This window comes from Colossoma macropomum, unplaced genomic scaffold, assembly GCF_904425465.1.
Source record: "Colossoma macropomum unplaced genomic scaffold, Colossoma_macropomum, whole genome shotgun sequence".
Taxonomy (NCBI): Eukaryota; Metazoa; Chordata; class Actinopteri; order Characiformes; family Serrasalmidae; genus Colossoma; species Colossoma macropomum.
Window position 1 is genome coordinate 30,387,146 of NW_023494787.1, and position 14,222 is coordinate 30,401,367.

The window sequence follows — 14,222 nt, forward strand, 5'->3', positions numbered from 1 at the left end:
GCTGCTATATAAAATCATTTCCAAAGGAGATCTATATACAACCACATACAACACATTCTCCATCAGTCTGAAGATCTATTTCACTATGTAGAGAACAGTTTAAGCATGCAAATGGTTCTTTTGGTGTTCATGGTTCTAAATAGAACCATTGTCTTTACTTTAGAACCCTTGAAGGAACATTTTAAGATATAAGTTTATCATTTAGGATGGTGAATTCAAGTGCTTTGGTGTGCATTTATTTCACTTGTGTTTTATTAGTGAAAGGCACCACATAAGAGACTTGAAAGTGTCAGTATGTTAAGTGTGATTCGGCGCAGTTTGAAGCAAATTGCCAATACAGATTTACCCTAACGTGAAATACGTGAATGAAAAAAATCGTTATCTGAATTATACCTATATAAGTACAAACTGGCAAACTGGGTGCAGATCAGCGGTAACGTACGTCAGAGGTGTGGTTTGGACGGGAGGGCTGGGTGGGTCCTTTATTGGTTTAATATAAAAGTGTTGAAAATTCCAAAAATCACCAGGAGCTTTTTTCTGAATACATTCTGAGTTGAGAAGAAGAAGACGCAGCGATGAGTCTCACTGCTAAGGACGTGTCTGTGGTGAGAGGCCTTCGGGGCAAAATCTCCTCCAAGGCTGATGAGATCGGAGCTGAAGCCTTTGGCAGGTAATTTCATTCTGTGTATTTTAGCGTTGTCGTTCACCGAAAAATACTTAGTGTGGGTACACCCAATAGACTTTTCTTTTACCTATGTTTAAGGTAGCACTGGCTTCTTAAGGCAGTTTATCTGGTTCTGTGTTCTTCGTTGAACATAGTTTAAATTAAGCAGATTAAATTACATTATTTAACATTCAGATAAATTTTACCGGGCTGTTCTTGTAGGTTCAGTTTTTGTAAGTTGCACGGCTAATCAGTTTTTTCTCCATCAGGATGCTCACCGTTACAGAACGTGGCCTGGTGTCTGAGAGATACCGCTAAACTACCAATGGGAAGGGACCGTCGACTGACGCAGTTCTTCTCTGACAGAGCCATGTCTTAATAAAATCTCTCGATGAACTAATCTTAAGATGCTTCATTTTTAATGAAAATATAAGGTTGAGAGGTTTAAAGGAAAATCAGTGGGACTAAGGTGTGTAGAAGTTGTCGCGTTACCCACAATTAAAATCACTAATGCAGTCCCGAGGAATATCAGGATAGATCTTTAAAAATGTACTGTGCATGTTATGCCATGGTATTCAACTCCCAAAATATACATATTTTTCAAAATTCTGTCCAGTTGGTAAATATGAGTTTACTGTCGGTCAGGAAGCTGCTCTCAGACAGATGGAGACTAAAGGGAGAGATGGAGACTAAAGTGCTGGTGGCACAGCTGAGCACGATGGTTGGTCTGACTTACCCAGCATTCGAGAAAGCTATGCAGGAGGAGTGCACTGTAGGAAGAATATCCTGAATGCACTCCTGCCAGATGGGCCGAGACGGCACGTGCAACTTGTCGCAGTGACCAACCGAGAGAGAGTTCAATCCCTGATTGGTATCTGGCAGCAAGAAGCGGCAACATCGCCGTTCGGAAATGTCACGTACTGGCATGTGGCACATAGCGAATGGCGCATGCCATCAATAACTGGAAACGAGTGGCACTTCCCGCTGGGTTAGTGACACTCGCCAGTGGCACCTGCCACATAGAAACTGCGCGTGCCATTCAAAACAGACACGTACCAACAGCTCCGGTGAGTAAAGCAGTGACTCTAACAATGGCTACTCGGCTCGGCTAACTAGCAGCACCTAGAAGCAGCACCTAGTAGCACCACCATCGGCCATCAGAACCTTGGAAACGTGACGGAGGAATGTTGAGCAGATAGTATATAATTTTGTTGGTTTACTGGTTGTGCTGTTGGGTGGACGATTCTAAGCGAAATTAGACGTTAGACTGTATTCAGTACAGTTACAGAGCTGCAGTTTAGGAAAGATACTGTCCAAAATTATACTCTTTCAAGAATAGAAAGTGGAACATGATTCTATAACGAGACAACGCAGCGATCCACACCCATGTTTGTGTGATGTTTATATGTAGATAGACTGTGTGATTCGCGAAGCACAGAGAACCTGTTGGTGTTTTCCTCTGGTTTTATATTAAGCTTATTTCATTTGATAGCATATACAGGGGATCTAAACCTGATGTAGAAGTTATATTCATTTTTTTAAATTATGGTTAATGCTGAGTAATTGGAGTTAAGCTACAGAATTCCTTAATCTGTGTAGATATTAATGATAGATTGGTACCTTCTTACACTAAACTGAAGTCAGCTTCTTATTCGCCAGCTTTTTGTTGAAATTTTCCCCTTCCACCTTAAATGGTGCAGCATTTACATTCTGGTGCCTGAGGCTGCAGCCCGTCTGTTAATGAAATTTGTGTTAGCCATCCTAAACCCCAAAGGTGCAGAACTCTGGTTCTGGAGGGCCAGTGTTCAGCATACTTTGGTGATTTACCTGCTACAACACACCCGATTACACTTATCTGTTAATTGCCAGGTTGAGCCAGGTTGTCCAGGACCAGAGTTCTGCACCCCTGCTCTAGCCCTTCATCAGTGGTTAGTTTCCGACCACAGAGTCCCTCTTGGCTCAGTGTATTTGGATAAGTGCACAGTTACAGATATATGAACAGAGAATCTAAAATGATAGGGAGTGTATGTTCTATACTGTTCAATAATCACAAACACATTTACGTTTTTTTTTACACAGACACTTTTCAGAGCATCAGACATTTGCACAGTAATGTTTTTATATTTATATAGGATTTTCTCATTTACACTTCCATGAATCATTTTTTTAAATTAGGAATTGGATTGAACAGTGGTGGCATCACATTCTTGTGGAAGTGTATGTGAATACTGCCAGTGAACGTGGCTTCATACCACCATTGCACCCCACCCTAGGCACTAGGTAACAAGACAATTATTTGATTTTTGGCTTCAAGCAGCAGAATAAATTTGGGGGCCACATTCTCCACAGGTATTTGTTCCATCCATGCATTGGACTACTAATTAAACTAATGAGATAATTTTCCATCATTCAAGATGTAAACAAACTAGTTCAAAGTTACGTTCATGACTGTAAGAAATACATGCAGACACTATGGCACTCTGGAGCCTGGAGTTGCCCACATTGGGTGAAAGTGGCTAAAATTTAAATAATTCTTCACATAACTATGATATTTTTAGTTTTTGTCCCCAGTCATTTGTTTCAGATCTTGGGTGATTGAGGACCAACCCCTAAGCCATTCAGCCATTCTCCACACCCAGACAGGTCTTAGGCAAAGATGTGGAAGAATCCAGAGTGAAATCAAATATATTTTTTATAATTAAGTATAATATTATCAAACAAATAATACTAATGCCATCGTCTCGTAGAACTGTGCTGTATTATTTGTGTAGTACAGCTATTTAATGGACTAATTTTCTGTCTGTGGCCAAACAAATTACTTGCATTTGCATAGTTATAAACAATGTTCTATTTTTTTTTTTTAATGTAAACACAGGGCATTCATGAGATTCTGGTGCTGCAGCTTCATTCAGTTCACTGCTGTTCAATGATTCACACAAGTTTTTGAAGTACTAATAAGCTCCCTCTTTTTGGAGAAATAGAGTGAAAGTGTTTTACTTTAGCCTGATAAACTGAATAAGTAATAAGGTCCATGTACTGTTTTACAGAGCGACTGATTGGCATTTTCAGCAGATTCCGTTTTCTGAATGGACTGTTTCCTCTTCAGTTTCTGTGGGTTGATGTGGAAAACAGGGATGTGAATCTCAAAGTCCATCTAATGTCTCTCTCCTGATCACAATTTAAAGTAAAGCCTATATTTGTCAAAACTGTGCTTAATATACCTAACTAGTAAGTGAATTGTTAGCTTATATACATCAGAGTTGATATAATTGCATTACTTAATGAACATATTTTTCCTGAAAATGCAAATAATGCTACACACATACAAAACAGCATATTACTGTTATCTCTATTCGAAATAGTGTTTTACTCTATTGTCCTGATTCTAGGTAAGGCATATATAACTAAGGATGTGCATTCCTTGCATACAATGGACTGGTGCAATGGTGCTATATACTGCCTCTGTGTTGAAATGTTCTTGCTTTGTGGTGCTGCCTCCATAGCCAGCATGACATGCTAACATAAGCAATTCTGCAAATGAATGTACATTACAGGTAACACTCTGATTGAAATTTCTGCTAAGTAATTTTATAATTATGTAGTAAAGATATGATACATAGGACCAATCCCATTTCTTATTTTTACCCCTACCCCTTGTTTTCTAGTGTCACCTTGCCCCTCGGAGTCACGGAGTCAAGGGGTAGTGGTTGAAATCTTCCCCTACGAAATGGGATAACCTTCAAATATAGACAAACAATACTTCATTAACTGGCTACTAGCAGTGCTCTGTTGGTGACCCTGCCAATCTGCAGTGATAGCAGAGGAGCAGAAAAGTTCAGCAACCTTGCTGCTGGGCTTAAGGTAAATTTAGGGCATCATATGCTTTCAAAGAGGGGTGATGTGACCACCCCTAATTCTTTGGTGATATAAAACTGAAGTCATTTTTTTCACCAGCTTCTCTTTCAAATTTTCCCATTCCACCTTAAATGGAGCAGCAGTAATATTCTGGCACTTCAGGCGTCAGTACTGCTGGACTATTTAAGGTGGAACGGGAAAGTGGCAGGGGCAAGGGGTGAAATGGGATTGGGCCAGGGACCCGGACATGGAGTAGGGCCATTTACAGGTGGAGAGACTAAAAAGGCTTCAAGATTTAACAGCATTTAACTTCCTTATAACATGATAAAGTAATCTGCTGACAGTGTTAACAAATTGTACTAAATTTATATGCACAAAATTTACTTTAATGTTATCGGTAAGACAGAGCACCTAATAGAGGAAGCACACTGACTGCTCTCAAATTGGATGCTTTGTCCTACACCTTTAAAATATATGGTTTGTCAAGGGTTCTTTAGTAAAGAAAATGGTTCTATATATAGCACTAAAAAGGGTTATTTTATTGTTATTGTAACAATAGCAGAATCTTTTTGGGTGCAATATAGAACCAGTTACAGCACATTCTCCATATATCTGAAGAACTCCTTAATGATGAAAAGAACCCTTCAGCTGGAGCAGTAGGAAATTCTGGTGATTCATCTGATTGTTCCCCTTCAAATTCATGTGCTTTTCATTTTCTTGAAACTTTTCGCTTTCCTTAGTTTTGCCGTGTTTTTTGGTGCCGATTTCGTTTCAGCACACACTTCCTGGGGCATGAATCGTGAAGGCTAATGTGAATTTGAGAGGGGACTGCATTGGATGCAACATCGGCAGTCTAGGAGACTGCAGCAGGGGGAGGTGCCGCCAAAGTAGTAACACTGTGTATTTCTCCATACTTCATATATTTCTCCTTTCACTATACGTTTCATTCACCTATCCTTCCAAACTAATCTGTAGTCTAAATAAAACAAAACTACTATGTTTTTTACAGCTTTCAAGGTAAATCTGTGAAACATATGAAGCCATGATAGCATCAAATGTGTTGACTAATTTAACTCCATTCGTTTTTTTTCATCAGTCTAATGTACATCAACTAATAGTTTGATTATATTTTTCTCTGTCAGCCTCCAAAATGCTGCCATAACTTTAGATACCTTTGGTAGGATCCTTTATCACACAACTGCAAACCTAATTTCTTTATTGATTGTGTATCTATTTCATCTGTTAATTTCGATTAAGCCAAAATGCAAAATGTCCACACAGGAGTTGTTAACTGCACTACTGAAGGCAGGCCTGGCCTTTCATATTCTGTCTAACTATGAAAATGCTATTTTTTCATGTTTCTTCTTGCAAAGACCAAGAACAGATCGTTTTAAGTGCTGTGACAATATAATGTTATTCATTATTGTATTTGTTGTTATTTAAACAATGATAATCATATTTAGCTCAGTAAGCCATATTATTATTATTATTATTATTATTATTATTATTATTCAGAAATAGAAACTATGCACTCTGCCTTTGTCTTTTCCATCTGTTCTTTGCAGATTAATTGTTAAAGTGCCTAATAACTTGACTGTAAATGTCAAAAGTGTCTTAGTAATCCTCATAATCTTTCATGATTATTAACAAAGGATAGATTTGAAATAAAGAATAAACAAGGGAAGCTATTCAAATGAAACTATAAAAACTCACCTTCTCTGCTTAAGCTATATTAGCGATTAGATCAAAAATTAAAGTTATCTACTCATAATTATACATACCTAGATGGCGCGTTGGGTCCAGTCAGGCAAGTCAACGGCGCGCCATTTTAGGGCGCTCAACATCGCTGCTGGACTGCATTCAGAACCATTACAGAGCGGCAGTTTAAGAAAGATACTGTCCAAAATCATACTATTTCAAGAATATTACACTCAGAAAGTGGAATAGGATTATATAACGGAGGGAACGCAGCGATCCACGCTCATGTTTGTGTGATGCGTATTGTTTTTGTGATGTTTGTGTGTAGGTATGGCTGTGTGTAGGTATGGCTGTGTGGTTGGTGAAGCACAGAGAACTTGTTGATGTGATTGTTTTCCGCTGGTTTTATATTAAGCTTATTTCATTTAATAGTCTATTCAGGGGACCTTTACTTTATGTAGTAGTTACCTATTTACAGTGATGGTTAATGCTGTGTAGCTCCGTAAGCTATAGCACTCCTTATTCATAATAGATTAACGTTAGCACCTTACACGAACCTGAAGTTAGCTTCTTATTTGCCAGCTTCTCGTTCGAATTTCCACCTTAAATTATGCATCAGCCAGCATCTTGTTCGAATTTTCCTGTTCCACCTTAAATGGTGCAGCTTCAGGCACCAGAAAGAAGCTGGCGAATAGGAAGCCAATTTTAGCTTCGTCCTTCTTACTGTCTTTTGGGGTTTATTTTATTTTTACGTGTTTTAAGATGAGAAGTGATTCACATATTAATGGATTTGCTGGTTGTGAGATTGTGTTTCTACCGGAGTTCGCGCTAAACTCGGTTTTTAATGTCAGGTGTAGACTTAATACTTTCCTGCTGGTCCGGACGGCTAATTAGCATGATCAGTTATTAAAGAAATAAAAGCTACCGAGAGCGGTCTATGCAGCCTAGATTAAACACCAGTTATGGAAGAATTATAAGAATTATAGCAGTTCGTGGAAGAATGGAGGGATGGGGATGGAACAAATGAAAGGAAAAGGTGCATAGCAGTAATGAATGGGTAAAAACAGGAGCAATGATTTGGTAAAAAAAAAAACCCTAAAGAAGAAACTTACACTGTAAAAAGTGGGACTGGGGTTAATTAATATTTACTAAATAACTTATAGTAACCTCTACATAATAAAAAAGACTATGTTCAGTTAGAAATCAAACTGAGCTGAATCCAGTAAATCTGAATGATTTATTAATTGTATTTTACACAGTTTTGGTTGAATAAAATTAGCTGTGATACACTGAGTAGAATTTACTTATGTTTTATCCAGAACAACAACAATGCAGAAAATTGACAGATTTTACTCATTGGGAGGTCACTGGTTTTAATCACCTCTCACTTCCGCCCAACGCATTTTGTGCCTCATGGACACCCGTGACTACACGTTTCAGGGGTTGCAGTCCTCCAACTTCCCAAAGGTAAGACCTTTTTAATTATTGCTAGGAAACAAACAATTTCCAAGTATGTTGCTGTAGTAGTTGCCCATTCTTTTAAGTTACTGCAACTTACCAAAAATGTCAAATATGCTGTGCTGTAAGTCAAATTTAAGCTAGCACCTAGCTAATGCATTTTAGTTTTGATTAGCACAGAAGCATGGCCTGGACTTAAATTACAGATTTTGCTGCTGAGGTGAGGATAGAGGCAGGGTTCTCTAATTGATGTCTCGATTCCACCCGTATTGGGGAGAGCAGATTACACCCGTATTGAGCTCTGAGCCGTCACCAGCGTTTTGCTTTCACAAAATATGAGAAAGCCACCTTTTTAGCTAAATTACAATTTTAAAGTGAGATGGTGTCAATTTATGTCATAATAAACTTGTGTGTACACTTGTTAGAGTTGCTAGCTAGCTAAATAACCTAGCTAGCTTAGCTACATATGCGCAAGCTTAAGCTAAGTTAGCTATTAGCTCTGCTGGACAACTGGTTCACTCTGGCTAACCTGTGCTGATCCATGATGGGCTTCAAATCTGAACGGAAGATGTCTGTGACTGGTGTTTGAATGACAGAAACTAGCTAGCCAGCTAACTACGGTCTGTGATGCGTGAGGCTGTTAGCTTGGTGGCCAGTAGGCTAACGGGCTCACACACCACAGAGCAAGTTTGATGCTTTTCTCACACGAGTTTAGAGGTTAAACACAGAAATCTAAGGGGGGAGATGTCAAGTGGTACAGGTAAAGCATTAGTTTAATAAGGCCAACTGGGCTGCAATTTGGCAACTAGTTGCTAAGCGATTTTACATGCTAACAATCCTATATCACACTAAAGTTTGTGAAATCTGTTCTTTCTTCTCCTTATGTTGTTATATTTTCTTCTTCTAACCAATATAAATGTGCCTGTATCTGTTTCAGTTGTTGAAGCTAGTCTTTTAAACCTTCACCAAATGTTTTATCCTCTGCTGCTTCTGGTTTTTGACTGATCAGGAATTGTCCCAGGTACTTAAATTTTCATGGTGTTGCTCTTTTTAATATTAGTACATTTTATGCTAAATATTTGATCATGTTTTTTTTTTTTAGCACAAGACATTGTCAATATTATGTATTTTAACATGTATTTGACTCACCTGCTTTGCTTTTTTCTTTACTTGGCAAAAGTTTTCTATGAAAACAATAGGACTTCAAAGTTTGTGTGCTATTGTAAAAGATGTAGTACAATGTTATTCAGAGTAACATGTTCTTTCTTGAATTGTTTTGCATATACCTTTGCTTTTTCTTGTTATTTTGTAGATTTATTTTTGATACTGTTTACTGTTTGTTCAGGATTCTTTATCCTTATGTTTTGTATGGTGAGTGTTTATTACTAATTTTCAGGTATTATTCATGAAACATTCTCAGCACTGCAGCAACACTGACGTGGTGGTGGTGTGTTAGTGTGTGTTGTGCTGGTATGAGTGGATCAGACATAGCAGTGCTGCTGGAGTTTTTAAACACTGTGTCCACTCACTGTCCACTCTATTAGACACTCATACCTTGTCAGTGCACCTTGTAGATGTAAAGTCAGAGACGATAGCTCATCTGCTGCTGCACAGTTTGTGTTGGTCATCCTCTAGTCCTTCATCAGTGGACTATTCTCAGTCCAGCAGTGATACTGAGGTGATTAAAACATTGCTGTATCTGATACACTAGTACCACACGTACTATGTCAGTATCACTGCAGTGCTGAGAATTAACCAGTAATACCTGCTTTGTGGTGGTCTTGGCGGGTCCTGATCATTGATGAATGATGTGAAAGGGGGCTAACAAAGTATGCAGAGAAAAAGATCAGCTACAATTTGCAATAGCAGAACTACAAAGTGCACATATATATTTAAAGGACCTGATTCAATAGAAAAGTAAGTGAATACAAGGCAGCATTACCTAATAAAGTGGCCAGTAAGTGTGTATATATAATCAAGCATAGTGATGTAATTTAATTTGTATTTTTTGTTAACACCGTTGTAGCTGTTACCTGCTATTCCACTCAATATGTCTGAATTCTGTATATATTTTGCTTAGGCAGTTAATGCATCATAATCATTTCTAAATGATTTCTGGTGTCATCAATTCATGTATGCTTACTTGTGAACACAGGTGAGCTTTAAGAATTGTGCACTTTTCAAGACATGATACAGTATGTAGTGGCTTAAAATATGATAATGTATATATTACATTCTTAGAACAGTGGCAGATTTGCTTGAGACTAGTTGTACTTAGTACAACAAATTTTCTTATGTTAGCTCAGCTAAATATTTTAGTGTTGACAGATATCAGTAAGTAAAACTAGTAATTTACGGAAGTTGACCGAACAAGATAAAGCTAGAGAAAATTGATATTAGATTTTTTTCTGGTACAAACTATTTTTTTTTTTTTTTACAGTGTAGGTACATAAGGTGGCTGCTGGGTTGTTATGCATGCTAAGGTGAACTATGTGGTTGCTAAGATGTATTAGGTGGTTTCTAAGGTGTTTGTTGATAGTTGCTAGGGTGTTTCTAGGTTGTTGCTAAGACGAACTAGTTGGTCGCCAGATAGTGACAGGTGGTTGTTAGGGTATAGTAGTTTGTTGCTAAGGCATCTGATTGACTGGAGGCATCTGCGCATTTAGGCTGCTAGTCGACAGAGGTGAAACAAATGCTGATGATGTCACCTGCATTCCAGAATTCTGGTTTCTCCCATGTATACTTCATTGGAGATCAGTTGAGCAACAGAAGGCCTTCATGCTCAAGCACTTCATCAATCTAACTTCTGCTTTGTTTCTGTTTTCTGGCTACAGAGAGGGTCGTGCCGGTCCCTAGTGAACACCTGATGGTCAACATGTGAGTCCTCGTGCGAAACTGGTGACAGTGCACACTAAGTTCCAGTAATCATCCATATCCCATGATGAGCACCCTCTTCAGTCAAGTCTGGACTCAGTGACTCATTATTCTTGATCAACCAGGGCACGTGGCTAATTCTTTTCATGATCTTTATTCATTCCACCGTGGTTTATCCTTTACGTATATGGATACATGCTGTTTTTTTTTCAGCATCTCAGCACTGCTGTGTGAGTATCCTGGACATTTTATTGAATCATGCAAAAGTTTCTTAAAGGTCATCAAAATAGTCTGTACCTTGGATTGTAATGAGTGTTATTTGTTATTTCCTTTGTAATTCATCATTAGCAGTTGTTGACTGCTAAATTTGTGGCAACTAATTGTAGTTCCTCATGTACGGTACTGTATTTTTAGCAATGAAATTCTGGCACCTACAGCTGCCGGTAATTTACTGTAAAGTTGAACTTTGCAATAAAATACTGTAATGTGTCATTCAGTTGTACTGTATTTATCACTGATAGATTGTAATTGTTTTTAAAATAATGTACTGCATACAGATTTACAATATATGCTTTTTTCCACAGTAATTAACTGTATACAAAAAACAGTTCTCAACAGTGAAATTTACGGTTGCCAAAAAAAAGCATAGTGTAATGTCTCATACCTTGCCACTGTATTTTTACGGTTCTGGCAACCACAGCTGTATTAAAGTGTAGTAAATATAAACCAGTTTTCCCCATATATTTAGTAAATGTAAATACATTTTCCCCAGATATTGAGTAAATATAAAGTAATTTTGCTCAGGAACTTGGTAGATATTACTACATTTTCCTTGTTAAATTAATTTGTATTTACTAAATATTTGTGGCCTACATTAACTCATAATGTGGCATACTCTTATTAAATACAGCACATTTTAACTGTTGCTATTATCATTTATATATATATATATATATATATATATATATATATATATATATATATATATATATATATATATATATATATTGCTTAAATGTAGTTCACTTATTTAATTCATTTTAATCAAAGTTTAAGTCATTAAAATCTACTCAATGGTATTATGTGTCACTTATTGCCATATTTTTTTTTTTTAAGTAACTATTGGTCACATTTTTTACAGTGTACAGTTGTAATTAGTGTGTAATACTAATATTCGGCAGTTAGTTTATTCACACGAGATGTAGGTCACAGTTCTGCTAAATGGACCCCACCAAAATTTTGATCCTAGTTACGGCCCTGTTCTTGGCTCAGTTGGCATACTGTGAAAATATGTTAATAGAACAATGACATACTCTAAAAGTCAGCCCGTGCATAAACACTGTATAATCATAACAGACAAGAACGCTTGGCCAAACGTGAGCATTTTATGATGTAAACGTTTCCTTATTATCTATCTATTTATTATTATACATAACAAATAACGTACATCACAGTGACGTACTTTAAAGTTTTGCTGAAAAAAAATGCTCTCTTGCTTTCTCTAAGCCGCATTTGACAACCAACGGGACCTCCCATTTCTTTGGCGACGCCTTCGCCAGTTTTTCTGCGTATGACCACCCCCCTGGCCTGCCCCCTTTACGTCAGTGTTCCCCACTTCTATTTAGTTAGCAAAAATAACCAAAATGCTCATTTGTTATTGCTTTTTGTGGGCGAATTCTCTCTCGTTACCTGCAGATGTCTCTTCCGTCCGTGTTTTGGCTGCTAGATTTGCTACTCTTGTGAAATGGAAGGATATAGGAGCAACAACAGCTTAGCCACAAAGCGGTAGACCACACAAACTCACAGAGTGGGACCGCCGAGTGCTGAAGTGCCTATCCTCTGTTGAATCACTCAAAAACAAGTTTCAAATTGCCTCTAGAAACAACATCAGCAAAAGAACTGCGTATTAGGAGCTTCATAGAATGGGTTTCCACAGCCTAGCAGCTACAAGCAAGCCTAAGTTAAAAATGCACAATGCCAAGCATTGCAGAGGAGTGTTGTAAAACATGCCACCACTGGACTCTGGAGCAGTGGAAACATATTCTGTGAATTGAGGAATCATGCTTCTCTGGCAGTCTGAAGACAGGTCTGGGTTTGGCAAATGCCAGGAGAACATTACACTTTGCACAATGCAGTCAGGCAGGTAAAGTTTGGTGGAGGAGGGATAATGTTATGGGGTTGTTTTTCAGGGGCTGGCCTAGGCTCCTTAGTTCCAGTGAAGGGAAATCCTAATTAGTTAATTAATGCTTCAGCATACCAAGACATTTGGGACAATTATATGCTTCCAACTTTGTGGGAACAGTTTGGGGAAGGCCCTTTTTTGCTCCAGCATGACTGTGCTCCATAAAGACATGGCTGGATGAGTTTGGTGGGGAAGAACTTGACCAGACCACAGGGCACTGACCTCAACCCCATCGAACACCTTTGGGATGAACTAGAACAGAGTTTGTGTGCCAGGCCCCTCACCCAACATCAGTGTCTGACCTCACAAATGCTTTTCTGGATGAAGGGGCTAAAGTCCCACAGACACACTTCAAAATCTTGTAGAAAGCTTTTCCAGAGGAGTGGAAGCTGTTATTACTGCAAAGCGTAGGACAACTCCATATTAATGCTCATGGATTTAGAATGGGACATCATAAAGATTCCTGTAGATGTAATGTGTAGGTGTTACAGTACTTTTGTCCATACAGTGTAGCATACTGCACTCCTTTGTCTGAGAGAAAAAAAACTTCACTAAAGACAAGACAAACGGCAACAACTAGAGATAATTGAAGAAAAATGAAAAGGTACATAACAGACTTGGTCAGTATACTAAACAACAGCAAGAAAATTCTTAAATAAGATAAGAGCAAAAGCCGCGTTCATGACCGTACACATCAGCAAGCCTATGGATTTAGAATGGGACGTCATAAAAGCTCCTGTAGGTGTAATGTTTAGATGTCCCTTTACTTTTGTCCATATTATATATATCACCAAATTGAGCAAATAGAAAAAAAGCAAAAACGGACAAAATAAGTTTGTCAACTTTATCTGAGATAAACAAGCTATTATCTTAAAAAAAACTATGCCAGAAACGTTTGTTATTCTGTCTTCCAATATGCTCACAATTACTTTGCCACGCCATTTGTTACGGTGAAAGATGGCTATAAACGAAAACAATAATGCAATTGAGATTTTTAAGTGATAGAAAAGCATCATTTGTCATCTTTTGACGGCAAGTGTAATTGTTCAAGTTATAGATGGATGTTCTAGTGATTACGATTGTGCAATTAAAAAAAACTCAGTGAGTGTTCACCTACACTCATAAAATCTGTCGAAATTGAATACATCGTGTTTTCTAGAAGTTTTTTGTTTTTGTTTTTTTTTTACACAAAATGAACAAAATTAATGAAGTGGTTTATGGCGAGCCAACGACAATGCTGAAATAAATTGAACTGAATTGTTCTAGCAACTATTGAATTTACTGTTGAGATAAAGTCCTTGTATGCTGACTATACACTTGATTGAATGGAAATGTGTGGCATAATTAAATTAAGTTCGTACACCATTTTTGTGAGTGACAAAATGTTAATACATCTCCACAAATTGCAACATCAACTCAATTAACTCCTTTAATACGTAAAATTTAAGATTAAGGCACCCAACTATCTGAACATCTGTCCAATTTCTCTTT